The sequence below is a fragment of the Thalassophryne amazonica genome, chromosome 15, assembly GCF_902500255.1.
Source record: "Thalassophryne amazonica chromosome 15, fThaAma1.1, whole genome shotgun sequence".
Lineage (NCBI taxonomy): Eukaryota > Metazoa > Chordata > Actinopteri > Batrachoidiformes > Batrachoididae > Thalassophryne > Thalassophryne amazonica.
The window spans coordinates 63,547,525-63,561,988 of record NC_047117.1 but is presented as its reverse complement, the minus strand read 5'-3'; the positions used below and the strand labels follow the sequence as shown (position 1 = coordinate 63,561,988).

The 14,464-nt window shown below is 47.1% G+C and overlaps 1 protein-coding gene across 1 annotated transcript in view; it reads right to left on the bottom strand.

Annotated features, from left to right (window-relative positions):
• Positions 1-14,464, bottom strand: part of sept9b (septin 9b) — a 201,661-nt gene that overhangs the window by 161,433 nt on the left and 25,764 nt on the right. The gene's annotated exons all lie outside the window — the stretch shown is intronic.

Below are 14,464 nucleotides of genomic sequence, written 5' to 3'. Positions count from 1 at the left end.
TCAGGCTTCAGAGGGGGGAAGGCGAGCCTCCTCCCTTCTCCTTCCCTCCCTGCAGAAAGATACACTCCCTCTTTTTCCTTCTCCGTCCATGTCCTGTGTGCACCACTACACACACGTGCACGTACTCACGCAGACCTCGTCATACTTAGAACCTACTTCTTCTCAGTTCTGATTTTCTCACTGAACCTTTTAGTCACCGTGACGGCGACCTGCAATCAGAGCATATCCGTAGTTACGTCTGCGGCTCTCTGAGTGTTTTTCAGACAGGCGGGTGGGTGAGTTCCACTTCAGCTAACACAAGTGTACCTCCAGTTACAGCTGTCACAGCCATCCAGGGACTGCAGTTTAAAAAATGAGTTTGAGACCAGATTTTCGTAAACAACCTCGAGCAGGCCATTGGCACGTTAATTAAAGTGCAGCTGCTTCTCACATAGCTGCCTTATATGAAAAGAAGACCTGAAAGACTTCCTGGAGAAAGTTGACATTAAGACTAAACTACGGAGCCTCTGGGCAATCACAGGGTGATCTAAGCACAAGATTATCCCTTGGTGTCGCTGTATTATTAAGAGACGCCAACAATTAGATGTTGTGGTGGTGGGTATCAATAAGTTTCTTTGTGAAGCTACTGCAGCCAATTTACGAGCTACTCTTCAGAGTGATGGAGGAATGTTGTTGAAAAGAAGTAAGGCCTGAGGCCCATTGGTGCTGGTGCTTATTTCCAGATACCATAGCATGAAGCGTTTGAGAATCTACCCCTTGCCATGGACACTATAATGGTTCATCACAGGTTACTTTTCCAGACAAGGCTGGTATCCATTTAGAACTGGATGGACTGGGACATTCATTCATTCATTTATTCATTTTCTGCCACTTATCTGGGTCTGGGTCATGGTGGCGGCAGACCAAGCGGCTCATCCTAAACTTCCCCATCCTCGACCAAGTCCTGTATCTGTATCTGGCATGTTCTGGTTCTTCCCCGGGGCCTCCTCACAGTTGGATGTGCCTGGAAGACCACCATAGAGAGACAACCAGGGAGGATCCTCACCAGATGCCTGAACCCCCTCAGCTGGGTCCTTTCAAGGCAAAGAAGCAGCAACTCTACTCTGAGTTCCTGGATAGTCAAACTTCTCTCATTGTCCAGATGTGTAAACCCAGATACCTGACAGAGGAATCTCATTTCTGCCATTTGTATTCACAACTGAGTCTCCAGATTGACTGTCCAATCTGTAGACTGTTCTTATCTAGATTTGCTCCATAAAGACTGGTGAAAAGATGTTGAGAAAAAGGTGAAGATCTAGTGGTTAAGTGGTGGGTTTGAGAGCAGAGGATCCTTGGTTCAAATCTCAGCCAAACCAGAAAATCACTAAAGCCCTGGTCAGACTGAATAATAAAGCCATGAGCCAGTATGTCAGAAATTTCAGTGGTTATTTGAATAATGAGCCACATATATGATGTTCTTCTGAAGGAATTGCAGGAAACAGATGTTAAAAACGTCTAGGAGGGCTTCCTCAGAGTGGAACCTGCTCTGTTGCAGGTAGCCTGTCCTGTCAGATAATGGGTCTCTAACAGCCTCGTATTCACCACAAACATGCCTCTAACATCCTCGGTCTGACCAGGGCTTAAGGGCATTTAGGCAAAGTCCTTTCCCCACTGTTGCTCCTGGTGTGCAGTTGAGTGGCTTGCATGGCAGCACGCTGACATCAGTGTGTGTGTGTCTGTGTGTGAATACAAGGCATCAGTGTAAAGCACTCTGAGCTTCTGATTCAGATGGAAAAGTGCAATACAAATGCAGTCCATTTACCATTTCTATGGTCATCTTGAGGACTGTGCCAGAGCACTTTTTATCGACAAATCTTCCACAGAAACAAGGCATGGTGATGCTATCACAACAATTTGTATTTTGTCATGAGTGAGTAGCTTCACAGCTTCCTGTTTAGAGCAAGATATGACTGCAATTGAGATCCACTCTCCCTGATCCATGTTCTGCTCCATTCACCCATTTTCTGTCACTTTTATGGGGTCACTTCATGGTGTCAGCAGGTTACATGAGGAAATCTAAATGTTTCTCTCCCCATGCACATCCCCCATGTCCCTGTTTGACATCCTAAGGCATTCCCAGGCTAAAGGGGGTATATAATCTCTCCAGCATGTTATGGATCTACCCCAGGGTGTCCTCTCAGTTAGCGCTTAAGAAAAAACCGTAACACAGTTTGTCTAGCAATCAGATGCCAGAATCACAGCAACTTTCAGCACAAAGCCTCTACTCCATGTTCCTTCCCAGTATCAGAGGTTCTGAGCTTGTCTCAAGGCACAAGTTCCACAAACATGCATAGGAAATGCATTTGGCCATTGATACCTTGACCTGATCCCTTCAGGTACTACACAGAGTTCAAAGCTAAAGGTTAGGGCTGGAACAAAAAATCAAAAGGAGAATTTTCCCTTCTGGCATTTAACCCTAACCCTAACGCTAACCCTAACCCTTGCCCTAACCCTAAGAAAACTATCTGTAAAAGTGATCACTTTCTATAAACAATCCTGATATTATTACACACTTGGCCACCACAATGTCCAAGGCAGCTGATCAAAGGCAGCATCCGTGGTGACCAAGTGATCAATGCAATTGCTTCCAAAACAGAAGGTTCCCTGATCAAGATCACAGGTGACACAACTCCCCATTATATGGAGTTGTGTCACAAAGGACATCTGGTTCAAAACCTGTGCCAAATCAACATAAAGATATATACTGGATTTGCTGTGGAGACCCCGACCAGACAGGGAGAAGCCAAAAGAATTTACTTTATTTAGTTTGTCCACTTTCTTACGGCCTCTAAAAATTACACTAAATTCGAAATAATCAGTGTGATGTTTTTGTGGTGGTATAAAGAGTCAAAATGACAAAAAGGTGTGTCACAGTCCAAATACTTATGAACCCACCTTTTCTTCACTACTCTAAATTTTAAGTCCTCCTCATTATTCTTGATGTGTCACCCCAGTATGTCCAGTCAATCTCACACTGTTATTAGCCACTAATGAAGACCACAAATGACTTGAACACCTTCACGTGAGTGAGCAACACATTCCCAACCAGGAGGAAACAACTCAGATTTTTGGCACAGTGCACTGCCTCAGATTTGGAGGTGCTGATTCTCATTAGATTTTATGGTAAAGTTGTAACAGGGAATGATAAAATTGGCCCCCATTTGACATTTAAAGGATCCCAAGCCTACAGCTATGTTTAAAAATTAAGGACGTTTTTCAGTCATCTGCTGAAGGGTCCTTGTTACCCATTTTATGTTGCAATTAAAAATGTTTCACCCTTAGTGCCTGGCAATTTTACTACTTTAAGGTAATTAGGAAAAGAATGCTTGAATGAAATGTTCCTTTATAATGGGTACTAACAGAATGCCATGACTAACCAGTGACTTATAACCTTAAAATTACACTGTGTAGGACTTAGTCTCATGTAGTGGTGCATTATGCCAATGGTCATAATTTTGTTTCCCTTCACTCTTTCACTTCTTTTGCAATGGGGCTTTATGCTCCCTCAGCTTTGCTCATCACAAGCATTATGATATGATACTGTATTTCACGAAAATGATTGTTCTCATACTTGCTAGCCTTCACTAGCAGCCAGTCGACAGATTCCTCTTCTCTTTTTCTTAAAGTGCATACTACCTCTGGTAAATGAAATGCCAAATGAGCTGACTAGTGTAAATAAATATAGAATTAGAAAAATGTTGTTGTGTTTTATTTTTGGTGTCATATGCCCAGAGAAATTCAGTCATAAACATGGGGAAATTAGCTTGATTTCATCTGTGGCTGATAAACGCTCAGAAATGTTAGCCTGTGTGAAATGTTGACTTTGTGGTGACACCATATTTGGAACCACCTCCTCAGACCCATTTGCCATTTTCATAACAAATGGGAAATCCAGAATGTATTTGCAGCTCAAAATCAGCTTGTTTTTGTTGCTGTTGTTGTTGTTGTTTGTTTGTTTTGTTTTGTTTTGTTTGTTTTTTATTTTTTGTGGACTTTGATAGTGAACACACTGAAATAGTGAACAGGTGTGTTTTTATAAGGTCTAGCAATACCAGTCATTGACAGCACGGGCGGGTGCCTGCACCCAAAGAGGGTGGACCATCTATGCAGACTCCAAGACCAGGCTTAGGTGAAAAAGAAGTCGTCATCTTTAATTCAGACTCATGTTCAGTACATAGGTTGTCAGTCAGCGGAGCAAAGGTACAAACGGGGCTAGGGAAATACGCAGTCATAATCAAGCAGGGGTTCATAGCACGAACAAACAGTACTCAGGGATGAGGCAGAAGGCGTAGTCAAAAACAGCAGATTTCAAAAAACACGGCTAAGCAAAACAGGACAGGAAACAAGAGCTAGGATGTGTACGAACGACGACACACTGGCAGGAAGTTGTGGCTGGGAGGTGTTTAAATAGGACAGGAGTTAACAAGGTGCACGTGAGGAACAATCTAGAAATGGGGCGTGGCTAGTGAACAAAGATAATGCACAGTGCAAGAAGGTAAAGAGGGACAGCACAAGATGGAGTGAGGTAAGACACAGGAAACTAGGAGCAAACAGAAACCGAGGGCAGAATACAATATTACTATGACAGGAACTAAAATCAGACATGAGCATAAGTACTAGAAAAACCTACATGAAAACTGATAAGAAAATAGTAAGAAGATTAACACTAAGATGAACTGAACAGGATCTGACTAAGAAAACAAAAATGACTGCACACCAGAAAATAAGACAGAGACTAAGTGACAAACAAAACCTGATATTAAAACACAAAAGATCACATAAGAAATGGGAACAACGAAAAACAAATGATAACTACATGATAAACAATGACAATACAGACTGATTGAATAAAACGAGAATGGAACTGAACCATGACCAGAGTAAGAAAAGTAACAAAGAAACAAAGTGACAAATCAAAACAGAACAGAGAATAACCACGTGACAGAAAGACAATAACTAGTAAATCAAGGCTGGGGCAGAAAGAGAACAACAGAAAGGGGGGAAATGGGCTCAATGCCCTGATCAGGCCAAAATCATGATTTTTATTAGTTGTCCAGTCTTCCCACAGATAAGATTTTTGAGGTTGAAGGGGAAGTGTTGTGTGTGTGTATATATATATATATATATATATATATATATATATATATATATATATATATATATATGCACGGTGGCCCTCATGAGGTGGCCTGCTGCCAAGTAGATACGAACACATGGATTCCTTGTTGTAGGTAATTATACACAGCTGTTTATGAATACTATATTACAGTTCTGCTAATAAACACCCCTAAATCCTACACATGGTAGTGTATACATCTAAGATGTTAGATGGTACAATGAACAACATTATGTTTATGGTTCAGTCTGGACATTTCACAAAACAGGTAAAATGTCTCTGGATAAGGAACAGAATATTGCAAACGCAACAGTGTGCACACAGTATGTGAGTAACTTCAATAAATCAATCAGAAACTTGGAATGTCAAACTCTCCTGCAAGCGTGCATGCATGGGTCTGGGATTAAACAAGCAGCTTTACGTTATGATTGAGAATGAAAAATGCATTTGAATGCATGTGAAATGGCCTGCACTGTAAACCATAGAGCACAACACTCTGTAGTACTTAATTAAACTGAAACACGCACGTTCTGCAGCCGGTGTGTATTTATCTAAACACGGACATGTAGTTTGTTCTGCCCGTGAAGCAGAATGAGGGAAAACTCCAAAACATCTGCAGAAGCCTATGAATGAGCATGTGTTTAGTTGACCACAACTGTCTCAGTGCTCCTGAAATAGCATCATAAACACAGAGACCTTTGCACACAGTATCTGCCTAACAAATGTCAGGCCCGTCTGGCTGTGCTGCTGAATGGTACCACTGCTGAGCTGTGTTTTATACTTGGTTAAAGCAGGAAACATTGTTCAAAACCCCACATGTCTTTGAGATGTGGGTTCACAAAATGGATTCAGCTACAAATGCAAAACAGCAAGAAAAACAAGTAATAATTATCCATTGGCTAATCTGGTGGGTATTTCATGTCAAAAGCCCCTTTGAAAATATTAAAAATACACAGTAATAACAAAAACAAATGTTTTTGAAACTTTGATCCAAGGGAGCCGATTGCATGAGAAAATGTTTCAAACAAATGAACCAACTGCTTCAGATCATAGTTTTTCATTAATTCAACCTTTTACTAAACAAGACTGCTGTCTAAGGTACGTAACAGAATAATTACTCACGCGAAAAACAATCACAATGAGAAAGAACATGTAAACAGCAGAAATGGCCAAACAGATTAAAAACAGGTGCATTCAAGAGGGGACGAGTTAGTACTCCTGGTTTTAAATTCACTTATACAATGACAGTCAGGGTGCTTACTTGCCTATTGAGGGGTTCTCTCTTAATATTAGTTAAATAATTTTAGGTAAAGCAAATGTTAGCTATGGGTTGGGGCGGAGACACATCACTTCTGGTGAAGTGGCGAATCCAAAGGCGAGAATTCGGACTTCCACAACTGGCTGCCCAATGAAAACAAGCTCGGGCTGCATTGATTGTGAGTTGAAATCAGCTGGTTTTGTTTGGTCTCTAACTTGCTTCTAACAGCCAGCTGATAGCGCTCACTGCCTGGAATGACGAGATGTATACACAAAGGTGAGCTGAAGGGAAACATTGTACATTAAATTGACTTTATTGACAAGTCTGTCACCTTTGAAAAGTGACCAAATTACATGCGTTTGTATTGAGCTTGGCAATGTTTTCATCGGCCAAAAATGGCCACCAGAGGGTGCTCGGTGTAAAGTCTGCCCCAACTTATAGCTAACTAATATTATTACGCTCAACCTTAACTTAAGTTAAAAACTAGTTACCTTAGCATTCACCCGTAGAAACTAACATAATCTAATTCAGAACCTTGAAAGGTATGAAAGCAGAGTATCTTAAACAAGATAGACAACTACTTACATTAACTGAGTACAGTATCATGTTGGTTTGTATCAGACATTGGACCATAGATGTAAATAAGCAAAGATGGAAATGAGGGAGGCAGATAATAAGTATGAGTACAGTTAATGTTCAGAAATCGTTTGATCCACTTTAGGGGTGTTTTAAATCAAGTTACAAATTCTTCCAGGCATTACTATAGTATAGAGTACTACAATATAGTTGTAGTCTTACACACCTCTCTGCAGCTTATCTCCCCCTGCCATCCCTCCAATACTCCATCCCCGTAGAGACGGTGCCTGCTCCCAGACCACCAACAACCAGTAAAAAATCTATTTAAGCATAAAAATTCAAAAAGAAAAAATAATATAGCACCTTCAACTGCACCACAGACTAAAACAGTTAAATGTGGTTTATTAAACATTAGGTCTCTCTCTTCTAAGTCCCTGTTAGTAAATGATATAATAATCATAATATTGTATAAATAATAATAAATAATATTGATTTATTCTGCCTTACAGAAACCTGGTTACAGCAGGATGAATATGTTAGTTTAAAAGAGTCAACACCCCCGAGCCACACTAACTGTCAGAATGCTCGTAGCACGGGCCGAGGGGGAGGATAAGCAGCAATCTTCCACTACAGCTTATTAATTAATCAAAAACCCAGACAGAGCTTTAATTCATTTGAAAGCTTGACTCTTAGTCTTGTCCATCCAAACTGGAAGTCCCAAAAAACAGTTTTATTTGTTGTTATCTATCGTCCACCTGGTCGTTACTGTGAGTTTCTCTGTGAATTTTCAGACCTTTTGTCTGACTTAGTGCTTAGCTCAGATAAGATAATTATAGTGGGCGATTTTAACATCCACATAGATGCTGAGAATGACAGCCTCAACACTGCATTTAATCTATTATTAGACTCAATTGGCTTTGCTCAAAATGTAAATGAGTCCACCCACCACTTTAATCATACTTTAGATCTTGTTTTTACTTATGGTATGGAAAGTGAAGACTTAACAGTATTCCCTGAAAACCCCCTTCTGTCTGATCATTTCTTAATAACATTTACATTTACTTTAATGGACTACCCAGCAGTGGGGAATAAGTTTCATTACAGTAGAAGTCTTTCGGAAAACGCTGTAACTAGGTTTAAGGATATGATTCCTTCTTTGTTATGTTCTCCAATGCCATATGCCAACACAGTGCAGAGTAGTTACCTAAACTCTGTGAGTGAGATAGATTATCTCGTCAATAGTTTTACATCCTCATTGAGCACAACTTTGGATACTGTAGCTCCTGTGAAAAAGAGAGCCTTAAATCAGAAGTGCCTGACTCTGTGGTATAACTCACAAACTTGCAGCTTAAAGCAGATAACCCGTACGTTGGAGAGGAAATGGCATCTAACTCATTTAGAAGATCTTCACTTAGCCTGGAAAAAGAGTCTGTTGCTCTATAAAAAAGCCCTCCGTAAAGCTAGGACATCTTACTACTAATCACTAATTGAAGAAAATAAGAACAACCCCAGGTTTCTTTTCAGCACTGTAGCCAGGCTGACAAAGAGTCAGAGCTCTATTGAGCCGAGTATTCCTAACTTTAACTAGTAATGACTTCATGACTTTCTTTGCTAATAAAATTTTAACTATTAGAGAAAAAATTACTCATAACCATCCCAAAGACATATCGTTACCTTTGGCTGCTTTCAGTAATGCTGGTATTTGGTTAGACTCTTTCTGTTGTGAAAGTGTCGTGACACGGACCCACAACAGGGGGCGGTAATGAACGGACAATGGATAAGCCAAAAGTAACAATTTAATGTTGTGAATCGCACAACGACGTACAGACAATAACAATATGGTGGACTGTCAATCATACACCAGGTGACGTGTGGGCAGGCTCGACGATAGAAGACGCCTGGCGAGAGAAGAGCCGGATCCCCACACAGCTTCCACCACCAACGGAGCTGAAGAACACCGGAGCCGCCAAGCCCTGCGCCCCAGGTGGCCGCTGTCTTCAGCAGTCAGACCCGGTACTGCTGGCAGAAAACAGAGACAGTCCTGATGAGTGTGAGTTCGCACACTCAGTAATCCCACAGTCAGTGTTCAGTAAAGGAGGGAGAACCTCCACCTCCAATCACACACTCGTGCAGCTCCTGTCTAACCACTTATCTGGTTGGGGTGTGAAGCGAAGCCGTCGCTGATCACACCAAACGCCAATCCCACAGATAAGGACACACCACAGGAAAACGGCTGCAAAGAAGTACAGATTATTACTCAATGTTTTGAGTCAGCAGAGAAAGTTACCTGAATGGTAGCTGATTTCTCGGCGAGGAGGTGGAGTTGCAGTCCGGCCTTTATGGTGATGGTGATGAGATGAATGAGTGACAGCTGGTGCTGAGGATGAGTGACAGCTGTCACTCCCAGTGGCTCCGGCGCCCTCTCGAGCTTGAAGCCCGCACTCCAAGCAGGTTGCCATCTGGTGGTGGTGGGCCAGCAGTACCTCCTCTTCAGCGGCCCACACAACAGGACCCCCCCTCAACGGGTGCCTCCTGGCACCCGACCAGGCTTGTCCGGGTGCCGGGCGTAGAATTCGGCCAGGAGGGCCGGGTCCAGGATGAAGCTCCTCTTCACCCAGGAGCGTTCTTCGGGTCCATATCCTTCCCAGTCCACCAAATACTGGAACCCCCGGCCCTTTCGACGAATGTCCAGGAGTCGGCGCACAGTCCAAGCCGGCTCCCCGTCGGTGATCCGGGCAGGCGGCGGCGCTGGTCCGGGGGCACAGAGGGGAGAGGTGTGGCAGGGTTTGAGTCTGGAGACATGGAATACTGGATGTATCCGCAGTGAAGCTGGCAGCTTCAGCTTCACTGCGGCTGGACTGAGGACCTTCACGATGGTGAAGGGTCCTATAAATCTGTCCTTCAGCTTCTGGGATTCCGTTTGCAGAGGTATGTCCTTTGTGGATAACCAAACCGCCTGCCCGGGCTGGTATGCAGGGGCCGGGGAACGCCGGCGGTCTGCATGGGCCTTAGCCCTCGTCCGGGCTCTGAGCAGGGCAGAGCGGGCGGTACGCCACACCCGACGGCACTTCCTCAGATGGGCCTGGACCGAGGGCACCCCGACCTCTCCCTCCACTAGCGGAAACAATGGGGGCTGGTACCCCAAACACACCTCAAACGGGGAGAGGCCGGTGGCAGATGAAACTTGGCTATTATAAGCGTACTCGATCCAGGCCAGATGGTCACTCCAGGCCGTCGGGTGCGTGGAGGTCACGCAGCGGAGGGCCTGCTCCAGTTCCTGGTTCGTCCGCTCTGCCTGCCTGTTCGTCTGGGGGTGGTACCCAGACGAGAGACTGACGGTGGCCCCCAGTTCCCTGCAGAAACTCCTCCAGACCTGGGAGGAGAACTGAGGACCACGATCTAAGACAATGTCTGCTGGAATCCCATGCAGACGCACGACGTGGTGGACCAGGAGGTCTGCTGTCTCCTGGGCCGTCGGGAGCTTCGGGAGGGCCACGAAGTGGGCCGCCTTGGAGAACCGGTCCACTATCGTTAAGATGGTGGTGTTGCCCTGGGACAGCGGGAGGCCCATGACAAAGTCCAGGCCGATATGAGACCAGGGGCGACGAGGCACAGGCAGAGGCTGGAGGAGGCCTTGGGCCTTGTGATGGTCGGCTTTGCCCCTGGCACAGGTGGTGCAGGCCTGGACATACTCCCGGACGTCGGCTTCCATAGACGCCCACCAGAAGCGCTGCCGGACCACTGCCACGGTCCTTCGCACCCCTGGGTGACAGGAGAGCTTGGAACCGTGACAGAAGTCAAGGACCGCAGCCCTGGCCTCTGGTGGGACGTACAGTTTGTCCTTCGGACCTGTCCCCGGGTCCGGGCTCCGTGTCAGGGCCTCCCGGACGGTCTTCTCCACGTCCCAGGTAAGGGTGGCCACGACAGTGGACTCGGGGATGATGGTTTCAGGGGGGTCTGACAGCTCGGTCTTGACCTCCTCTTCATGCACCCGGGACAGGGCGTCAGATCGTTGGTTCTTTGTCCCGGGGCGGTAGGTGATCCGGAAGTCAAAACGCCCGAAGAACAGTGACCAGCGGGCTTGCCTGGGGTTCAGACGCTTCGCGGTCCGGATGTACTCCAGGTTCTGATGGTCCGTGAAAACAGTAAATGGTACCGATGCTCCCTCCAACAGGTGTCTCCACTCCTCAAGAGCCTCCTTCACCGCAAGAAGTTCCCGATTGCCGACGTCATAGTTCCGTTCAGCTGGGGTCAACCTGCGGGAAAAGTAGGCATATGGATGGAGAACCTTATCGGACTCCACGCTATGGGATAGCACGGCTCCTATCCCTGAGTCAGAGGCATCCACTTCAACAACAAACTGGCGCTTGGGATCAAGCTGCACCAGAACCGGTGCAGTCGAGAACCGGCGTTTCAACTCCCTAAACGCGGCTTCGCACCGATCCGACCAGGTGAAGGGGACTTTTGTGGAGGTCAGGGCTGTCAGGGGGCTAACTACCTGACTGTAGCCCTTGAACCTCCGGTAGAAATTTGCAAAACCGAGGAACTGTTGTAGTTTCCTACGGTTCGTTGGTTGGGGCCAATCTCTCACCGCCGCAACCTTGGCCGGATCAGGGGCGACGGAGTTGGAGGAGATTATGAACCCCAAGAAGGACAAAGAAGTGCGGTGGAACTCACACTTCTCGCCCTTCACAAACAGCCGGTTCTCCAACAACCGCTGCAGGACCTGACGTACATGCTTGACATGGGTCTCAGGATCCGGAGAAAAGATGAGTATATCGTCTAGATATACGAAGACAAACCGATGCAGGAAGTCCCGCAAGACGTCATTAACCAATGCTTGGAACGTCGCAGGCGCATTAGTGAGGCCGAACGGCATGACCAGGTACTCAAAGTGACCTAACGGGGTGTTAAATGCCGTCTTCCACTCGTCTCCCTCCCGGATCCGAACCAGGTGATAAGCATTCCTAAGATCCAATTTCGTGAAAATTTGGGCTCCATGCAGGGGCGTGAACACTGAATCCAACAGAGGTAACGGGTATCAGTTGCGAACCGTGATCTCGTTCAGCCCTCTGTAATCAATGCATGGACGGAGTCCGCCGTCCTTCTTGCCCACAAAAAAGAAACCAGCACCCATCGGGAGGTGGAGTTCCAGATCAACCCGGCAGCTAACGAGTCCTGGATGTAGGTCTCCATTGATTCGCGTTCCGGACGTGAGAGGTTGTACAGCCTGCTGGACGGGTACTCAGCGCCCGGTATCAAATCAATGGCACAATCGTACGGACGGTGCGGGGGCAGCGTGAGTGCCAGATCCTTGCTGAAGACGTCAGCAAGGTCGTGGTACTCAGCCGGCACCGCCGCCAGATTGGGGGGGACTAAAACCTCCTCCTTAGCTGTCACACCGGGTGGAACCGAGGATCCTAAACACTCCCGGTGGCAGGTTTCGCTCCACTGAACCACAACCCCAGATGGCCAATCAATCCGGGGATTGTGTTTTAACACCCATGGAAAACCCAAAATCACTCGGGAGGTAGAAGGTGTTACATAAAACACAATCTCCTCACTGTGATTCCCAGACACCACCAACGTCACTGGCTGTGTCTGGTGTGTGATTAGTGGAAGAAGGGTGCCATCTAGCGCCCGCACCGACAATGGTGACGGTAAGGCCACTAGAGGGAGCCCAACCTCCTTTGCCCATCTGCTATCCAGCAGATTCCCCTCCGACCCCGTGTCCACCAGTGCTGGGGCGTGAAGGGTTAGATCCCCACTCAGGATCGTGACTGGGATTCGTGCAGATCGTCGGGGTTTCCCCACGTGGGTGTTGTGACCCACCCTTAGCCCAGTCTCTAAGGACGAGTGCTGCTGTTTTGACCGTTTGGGGCATTCTCTCGGTAGAGCTGCAGAGAAAACACTCTCCACGGATCAGCCTCCTTTGTCTCTGATCTGATCGTTTTTGGCCCTGCTCGTTTCCATAGCAACGTCAGCAGGGGGAGCTGTTGTCACGTGGAGAGCCCTGGCAGTGGAGCGTGGGGAAGTCGGCTTCCTTTCAGACCCGGGAGGAAGAGGGACGGCTTGTACCTGACCACGCCCCTCGTCTCGCTGCCGTCGGTGTTCCGTTAATCGGTTGTCTAACCGTATAACCAGGTCGATAAGCCCATCTAAATCCCGCGGCTCGTCCTTCGCCACCAGGTGCTCCTTAAGGACCAGAGACAGTCCGTTTACAAAGGCGGCGCGGAGCGCAACAGCATTCCAGCCGGCTCGCGCTGCCGCGATGCGGAAGTTGACTGCATACTTCGCTGCGCTCCGACGCCCCTGCCGTATCGACAGCAGCACACTTGAAGCGTCTCGCCTCTATGAGGGTGGTCGAACACCTGTCGGAACTCCCTCACAAACTCAGTATAAACCATTAGGAGCCGTGAATTCTGCTCCCAAAGCGCCGTAGCCCAGGCGCGTGCCTGTCCTCGAAGCAAATTTATAACGTAAGCCACCCGGCTAGCGTCTGACGCGTACATGACGGGACACTGTGAAAAGACGAGCAAACACTGCATCAAGAAGTCCGCGCACGTCTCCACACAGCCTCCGTACGGCTCTGGAGGGCTTATGTATGCTTCAGGGGACGGTGGGGGGGTTCGTTGAACGACCAGCGGAATGTCTGTTTCTGGCACAGGGTCAGCAGGAGGAGGTGCTGCAGCAGCGCCCTGAGCACGCGCTTCCACCTGGGCGGTGAGAGCCTCCATCCTACGATTGAGAACACTGCTCTGCTCGGTAACTAAGTCCAACCGAGCGGTAAAGGCGGTTAAGATGTGTTGCAGCTCACCCAACACGCCTCCTGCTGGCGCCTGTGCACCTCGCTCTTCCATTGGCTGTTCAAGCGATGGTTGACGCCCCTCGGGATCCATGACACTGGCCGAGAAATCCTGTTGTGAAAGTGTCGTGACACGGACCCACAACAGGGGGCGGTAATGAACGGACAATGGATAAGCCAAAAGTAACAATTTAATGTTGTGAATCGCACAACGACGTACAGACAATAACAATATGGTGGACTGTCAATCATACACCAGGTGACGTGTGGGCAGGTTCGACAATAGAAGACGCCTGGCGAGAGAAGAGCCGGATCCCCACACAGCTTCCACCACCAACGGAGCTGAAGAACACCGGAGCCGCCAAGCCCTGCGCCCCAGGTGGCCGCTGTCTTCAGCAGTCAGACCCGGTACTGCTGGCAGAAAACAGAGACAGTCCTGATGAGTGTGAGTTCGCACACTCAGTAATCCCACAGTCAGTGTTCAGTAAAGGAGGGAGAACCTCCACCTCCAATCACACACTCGTGCAGCTCCTGTCTAACCACTTATCTGGTTGGGGTGTGAAGCGAAGCCGTCGCTGATCACACCAAACGCCAATCCCACAGATAAGGACACACCACAGGAAAACGGCTGCAAAGAAGTACAGATTATTACTCAATGTTTTGAGTCAGC